Source organism: Bubalus bubalis, chromosome 7 (assembly GCF_019923935.1).
Source record: "Bubalus bubalis isolate 160015118507 breed Murrah chromosome 7, NDDB_SH_1, whole genome shotgun sequence".
Lineage (NCBI taxonomy): Eukaryota > Metazoa > Chordata > Mammalia > Artiodactyla > Bovidae > Bubalus > Bubalus bubalis.
In genome coordinates this window covers 25,172,788-25,179,829 of record NC_059163.1, presented here as the reverse complement: position 1 = coordinate 25,179,829, position 7,042 = coordinate 25,172,788, and positions in this window count along the sequence as shown.

Below are 7,042 nucleotides of genomic sequence, written 5' to 3'. Positions count from 1 at the left end.
CCTCAGCTCACACCTATGGCCACACTCAAAGTGGGGAGCTTCTCTTACAAATAGCTCATCAGTTCAGTTGCTCAGTCATGTCCGACTCTTTGCAATCCCATGGACTGCAACATGCCAGGCTTCCCTGTCCATCACCAACACACAGAGCTTACTCAAACTCATGTCCATCCAGTGGGTGATGCCATCCAACCATCTCATCCTCTGTCATCCCCTTCTCCTCCTGCCTTCAATCTTTCCCAGCATCAGGGTCTTTTCCAATGAGTCAGTTCTTCGTATCAGGTGGCCAAAGTATTGGAGTTTCAGCTTCAGCATCAGTCCTTCCAATGAATATTCAGGACTCATTTCCTTTAGCACTGACTGGTTTGCTCATAGAGAAGGATAAAAGCTGAAGTGAGTGAGTCCTTACATGTGTCAACTCAATACACCCAAATTGACAGCAGCTGTACTTAGGCTTGGAGAAGGCGATGGCACCCCACTCCAGGACTCGTGCCTGGGAAATCCCATGGACGGAGGAGCCTGGTGGGCTGCAGTCCATGGGGTCATGAAGAGTCGGACACGACTGAGCGACTTCACTTTCACTTTCATGCATTGGAGAATGAAATGGCAACCCACTCGAGTGTTCTTGCCTGGAGAATCCCAGGGACAGGGGAGCCTGGTGGGCTGCCTTCTCTGGGGTCGCACAGAGTTGGACGTGACTGAAGCGACTTAGCAGCAGCAGCAGCACTTAAGCTTGATCTTGGGTGGCTTTGAAAGACAGGAGGAAGGGGAAATCATCTCAACATCCCAATGAAGACAGCTTTGAATGGTGCACTTGATCATTCACTTCGTGTGGAAAGACAAGTGGCCTGAAGTTAAAATATACATAAACTGTTATAGATTGAATGTGCCCCACCCCCTCCAAATAATATGCTGAGGCCCTAATCCCCAAGGTGATGGTTTTTGGAGACGGGTCTTTGACAGGGATCCAGAGGTAGATTTGGCCATCGTAGCTAAGCCCTGATGTTGCTTTTTATTTTATGTAATGCAAGTGCCTGACTTAGGCAGCACCACCAACAAGGGCCTATAGAGTATTTGTTCCACATCACATCACACCAGGATGAGTGATTCCCTTTACAGAAAAGGAGATGTGGCATCTAACACATGACCTCTGGATCTACTGGTACTATCCCACACCCCGCCAGGCAGATGCTGCTAGTCTAATATTGGGATGAAAGGCCTTTTGAAGTTACAGCTGAGGTGTCTGCTCAGAGACAACAGACAGGGAGGATGAGGCCCACTCAAGGATGCACACTCACTTGAGTGTGCACTCAAGGATTCAGTGCACACTCTAAATCAGTGACCACTCTACGGAGCTGTGTCCTCAACATGTGAATATGTGGTTCCAGAAACCAAGGGGTAGGAGCAGAAATAATATTTGTCATTATTTCTAGTGACCCCCTTTGGAATATTTTGCTTCCCATCACCCTGGCATCTCTAGGCCCTACGTGTTGAGGTATACTGGTTCTGGAAAATAAAAATGTTTCTACTTGGGGATAAATCGGGAACCCCATTAAGCTTTATGCTATAGCAGCCACCAAGAATTTTGGACTACTCATTCTGAAGGATAAGCAATCAGGAATTGTCAATCAACCAACCACTCACTCAATCAGAGTCACTTTCCTGGCAGATCACTGGAGGGAAATCAGGCTTCCTTTACATGCAGAGAGGCATACAGAAATATGTTAGGCATCCGAGCAATTCACTTAGGCATCTCTTGGTATTATTCCCTTGCCCAATTTTGCCTGTAAATGAATAAGTGCAGCAGCCACAGCTTGAGAATGGAATGGAACCAGCCCTCAAGAATGAGTTAAGCAAAAGTGCCAGCTGAGTGTCAGGGAAATCCACTGTGGATAGCAGAAGAGGGAGGAAATGGGCATGAGTCATGACTTTGAGATGAGCACCAGTAATGAGGCTGCAGCTCATCCATCTAACTTTCCTCTTAGTTTACCCCCACAGTAAACCAGAGGCACACCAGAATCCTAAAGAGCTGCTCCAGAGCGTAGATGAAGGGAATCGGAGTGGCACAAGGGACACACTGCAGTGAGCACTGACTACTGCCCAGATCTGCCTCCATGATGTAAGGTCCACTCCCCGAGCTGCTCAGTTCAGTTCAGTTGCTCAGTTGTGTCCAACTCTTTGCAACCCCATCGGTTTGGGTGGCCAAGCATGCCACGCTTCCCTATCCATCACCAACTCCCGGAGTGTACTCAAACTCATGTCCATTGAGTCGGTGATGCCATCCAACCATCTCATCCACTGCCGTCCCCTTCTCTTCCCACCTTCAATCTTTCCCAGCAGCAAGGTCTTTTCCAATGAGTCAGTTCTTCGCATCAGGTAGCCAAACTATTGGAGTTTCAGCTTTAGCATCGCTCCTTCCAATGAATATTCAGGACTGATTTCCTTTCGGATTGACTGGTTGGATTCCCACGCCTCTAGGAGTGCTGGAAAATACCCTCCTCCTCAGCTGCCAGCACACTCCAAATACTGCCCTCAGCTAAAAGGACCTGTTTCACAACAGGTCTCTGTCTCCTAGGGACAGAGTAAATTTGGTAATAACTTGTCCATGCAGGGGTATCATGTTCTTAGCCCTTTGATCCAACTCAGACAACTTTGAAGACTGATCTCCCTAAGGGGTCAGTGGATGCTTTTCTAAATTACATGACTATTTAACTTCTCCCTTGGCTCAGCCCTCCCTCCTTCCTACCTTCCTTCACATGCACTTATCCTGAGAGCACTTTTCAGTAAATTCCCTGAATGCTAATCTCATTCTCAGAGTCAGCTTGCTGGGGAGCCCAATCTGCAACAGACAGAAGGAAGGTGAAGAAGCAGGTACCTACTGAGAAGCATGTAGCTATTGGGAATGGCTGGGGCTCAGACTCCCTCGAGTCCCTTCAGAAGCTGCTGAACATGTCTTGGAATTTCCCCATTGAGGAATGAGGGGGTCAGAGTATTTATCCACAAGTTCCTACCCTTCACTGGTTGAGGGGGACTCTCTGGGGGCGTTTCACACTCTGACACCTCCTTCCTGCTCTGTGTGTGAGCTGAGGAAGCCCCAGCAGCTAGAGGACACCGTCAGGTAGAATATCTTAGGAAGCCAGCGCTGTCTATAAGGGGGCTGTCCACAGGGTAGGTGTAGTGGTTACAAGAGGAACATTGTAACATCATCTGCAAGAAGTCACATGAAGCCATGCATCCTATTTCCACTGAGGCGGAAAAAAGCTAAATCATGCTTGTGAATGGTGATAGAAATGGACCCAAGAGGACTGCCGGAATAAAGCAGCACAGGTTGAGGCCATGAAGAGGGAAAACATGGAATGACTCTCTGTCATCACGTGTCTTCAGGATGGGGTGAGTGAGACAGCACCAGGAAAGGGTGGGTGTGATGGGGAGCTTGGGAGGGAAAGCCATGTTACGACCACATTTTACAAATCTACAAGCATTTTACTGGCTCCTGTCTTGAAGCAGAGACAAAGCTCTTGAAAGGAACCATCATGTTCATCTTCAATGTGGAGGAATGGCAAAGGTTTGGGGGCCACTCTTCCCTCACTGACAAACGTCATGATTGATGTCATAGAGAGAAAAACTGGGCTTAGATATCAGCTCTGCCACTCAACAGCTCTGTGGGCTTAACTCTGCTACTGAAACTCTTGAAATTAGTATTATCTCACTTATAAAAATGGAGATGATTATATCTATTTCATGGGGCTACTGAGAGGAGTCAAGGAATATGAAACTGACACGACTCTCAGCAGATAAGGATGCTTAATAAATGCCCACTGCCCTTTCTTCAGAAAAAATTTGGGAGTGATTGAATGAATGAACCTAAACTTACCTGAAAAGGTAACATTATATAAATTCATAAGTTGTCATAAAAGGATTAATGAAAGACTAATGTCATGCTGATTGCTGTCATGACGATTCTTGAGTTGTCATGGAAAAGACAAATTTGTGTTAGTTCTGATTTCAGTGAAATTGTCAGAGAGAGTTTCTAAAAGACTCCAATATGGACAGTATTTAATTTTCAAACTACAGTATGTCTAAGTGAAAACAAAGTGACAGCCACAGTGGTGATTGATTAGCTCATTAGGAATCTGTTTATTATTAGAGTCTTTAAAATGCCTTTTTGAACCAAGGCCACTCTACTCAACTTGATCTTTTTATGACAGCTTGAAATTTAAGAGAGCATGTTCCATTTCTCCAGAGTTGCTTTTTTTTTTTAACTATTTTTTGATGCATTATACCCTAAGTGGGAGAACAAAAAAAAAAAAAAAAAAACCACTTAATACTTAATCCCACTAATTTTTCCTCTGTAGAGTATAATTCATCTTTCTAATCATTCCCCATTCATTTTACCCACTCAGTGATACTCAGCATGACAAAGAATAAAATAACTTATTCAAAGTCACTGGGTGAGAGAGTTTCAGGATAAGTTTGGGTGGTTTTTATTCATCTTCCTGAAACTTCAAATCCTTACAGTTGCAGCTACACCCCAAATCCCTGAATCTGTCATCACTAGATATTTAAAAGAGAAAATACAGAAAGATCTTATGCTTTGAGGATTGAAAGAAATAGTCTCGACTGATGGAAGTCTTCAGAAAATCATACACACACCAAAAGAAACGCAGTAGATCCAGGGAAGGATGCCAAGGGAGCCGGGGAGGACAGGCAAGTAAAGGTGATTTATGGTAAGAGCTGAGACGGGGAGTTAGGTTTTGTAATCTGCTAATCACTGTTTCAAATTAATTAACAGTCAGAAGTGGCTTAAAGCCATCTCAATTTATTTGCAAATGGCAAGCAGTAACAATGATAAAAAATAATAATAGCTAACTTTGCTGAGTCAATAGTCAATTAATGAGCTTTGTATTAATAGTCAGTATTAATACTTTGTAACATTAATACTTTTGTATCAGTACTCAGTAAACTACTTTGCACTAAGTGTGTACTTACTAAATATTAAGTACAGTGTCTACTGTGTGTATTGGGGATTGTCAGGTGGCTCAGTAGTAAAGAATCCACCTGCCAATGCAAGAGAACCAGGAGACATAGGTTCGATCCCTGGGCTGGGAAGATCCCCTGGAGTAGGAAATGACAACCCATTCCAGTATTCTTGCCTGGAGAATTTAGAGCCTGGAGGGCTACAGTCCATAGGATTTCAAAGAGTCAGACATAACTGACCAACTGAGTGCATGCACGCACGCACACACACACACACACATTACTGTGTAGTAAGTTCTTTACAAGGGTTATCTCAATCCTACTCCTGCTCAATGAATTGAGTTCTTTTATTACTGTTGCTGTTTAATTGCTAAATCATGACCCACTCTTTGCAATCCCATGGACTGTAGCCTGCCAGGCTCCTCTGTCCATGGGATTTTTAGGCAAGAATACTGGAGTGGGTTGCCATTTCCTTCTCCAGGGGATCTTCCCAACCCAGAGATCAAACCTGAGTCTCCTGCAATGGTAGGCAGATTCTTTACCACTGAGCCACAAGGGAAGTCCCTCTTTTATTAAACCCATATTATAACAGATGAGGAAAATGAGGCTTACAGAGGTCATGTCATTCAGGGTTCTGACAGGGAAAAAATGACCTCCTAATGGGTTTAAATAATGAAGCTTCTCTTTGGCCTCCTTTATACAATTGTGTAAGAGCTGACTCATTGGCAAAGACCTTAATGCTGGGAAAGATTGAGGGCAGGAGGAGAAGGGGATGATAGAGAACGAGCTGGTAGGATGGGATCACTGACTCAATAGACATGAGTTTGAGCAAACTCTGGGAGATAGTGAAGGACAGGGAAGTCTAGTGTGCTACAGTCCATGGGGTTGAAAAGAGGCATGACTTAGCAACTGAACAACAGCAACACAATTGTGGGCAGAGCTAAACAAAATCAACAAGGGAAGCAGCAAGAGCTGTAACCATGAAAGATGTCCACTGCCAAAATCCTGGCCCCACAGCAGAGGGGGGCCCCAACTCCTGCCCTCAGATCTATCTGGTCTTCCCATTGGCTAAATCATCCAGATACCAAAGGGCAAGGTAGTCTAATTGCTGCACTTGGTGGAGGTAAGCCTCCCAGGGCACAGACCAAGAGGGAGAAAGATGGAGAACAGATCCAGGAGGGCAAATGGTGAATAACTTTGCTACATGGCCACCTGGTTTGCTCATGGTCACTTGGCAAGAGTGACTTGAAGATTCATGCCATATGACGTATGGTTGGTCCAAAGGAACTGCTTCATAATTGTTCGCAGCACAGGCCCTAGAAATGGAGTTGAATATCTTACCCAGCCATACTCTACCTGGGACAAATTCAACCTCCATTCTTTTGAGCCTGAAGAGAGACTGGAGACCAGAGAGGGAGCCAGCTGACCCCAGAGCCCTTAGAGGTAGATGGGCAGGCCTGGCCTGTGTGGGTTACCAGCTTGGGGACCGAAGAACAAAAGTGAATATCTCCCTACACTCTCTCAAGGCAGTGATATCTCGGGTTCAACAGACAAGACAAAGTAATTTCATCAGTGTTACCACCATCCAAGTTTAAACTTTGTCCCTTCCTAACATCCTCAACAGATGGCATAAGGCGCAAAAACAATTGCCATCAGATCCTTTAGACCTGGAAAGTATATTCAGATTACAATAATAATAACATTACATTTCAGCTAAGCCAAGGCTCCTGCAGCCTCTTTAGTTTATTTATATTCAAATGCATTAGTTCAAGGAACTTTTAAAGCAGTCCTATGAAGTGCCAAGGCAATATAAGCCTCCTTTATAGGTGGCCCTTAAGTGGCAAAGATCAGTCCTGGGTGTTCATTGGAAGGACTGATGCTAAAGCTGAAACTCCAGTACTTTGGCCACCTCATGCAAAGAGTTGACTCATTGGAAAAGACTCTGATGCTGGGAGGGATTGGGGGCAGGAGGAAAATGGGACGACAGAGGATGAGATGGCTGGATGGCATCACGGACTCAATGGACGTGAGTCTGAGTGAACTCCAGGAGTTGGTGATGGACAGGGAG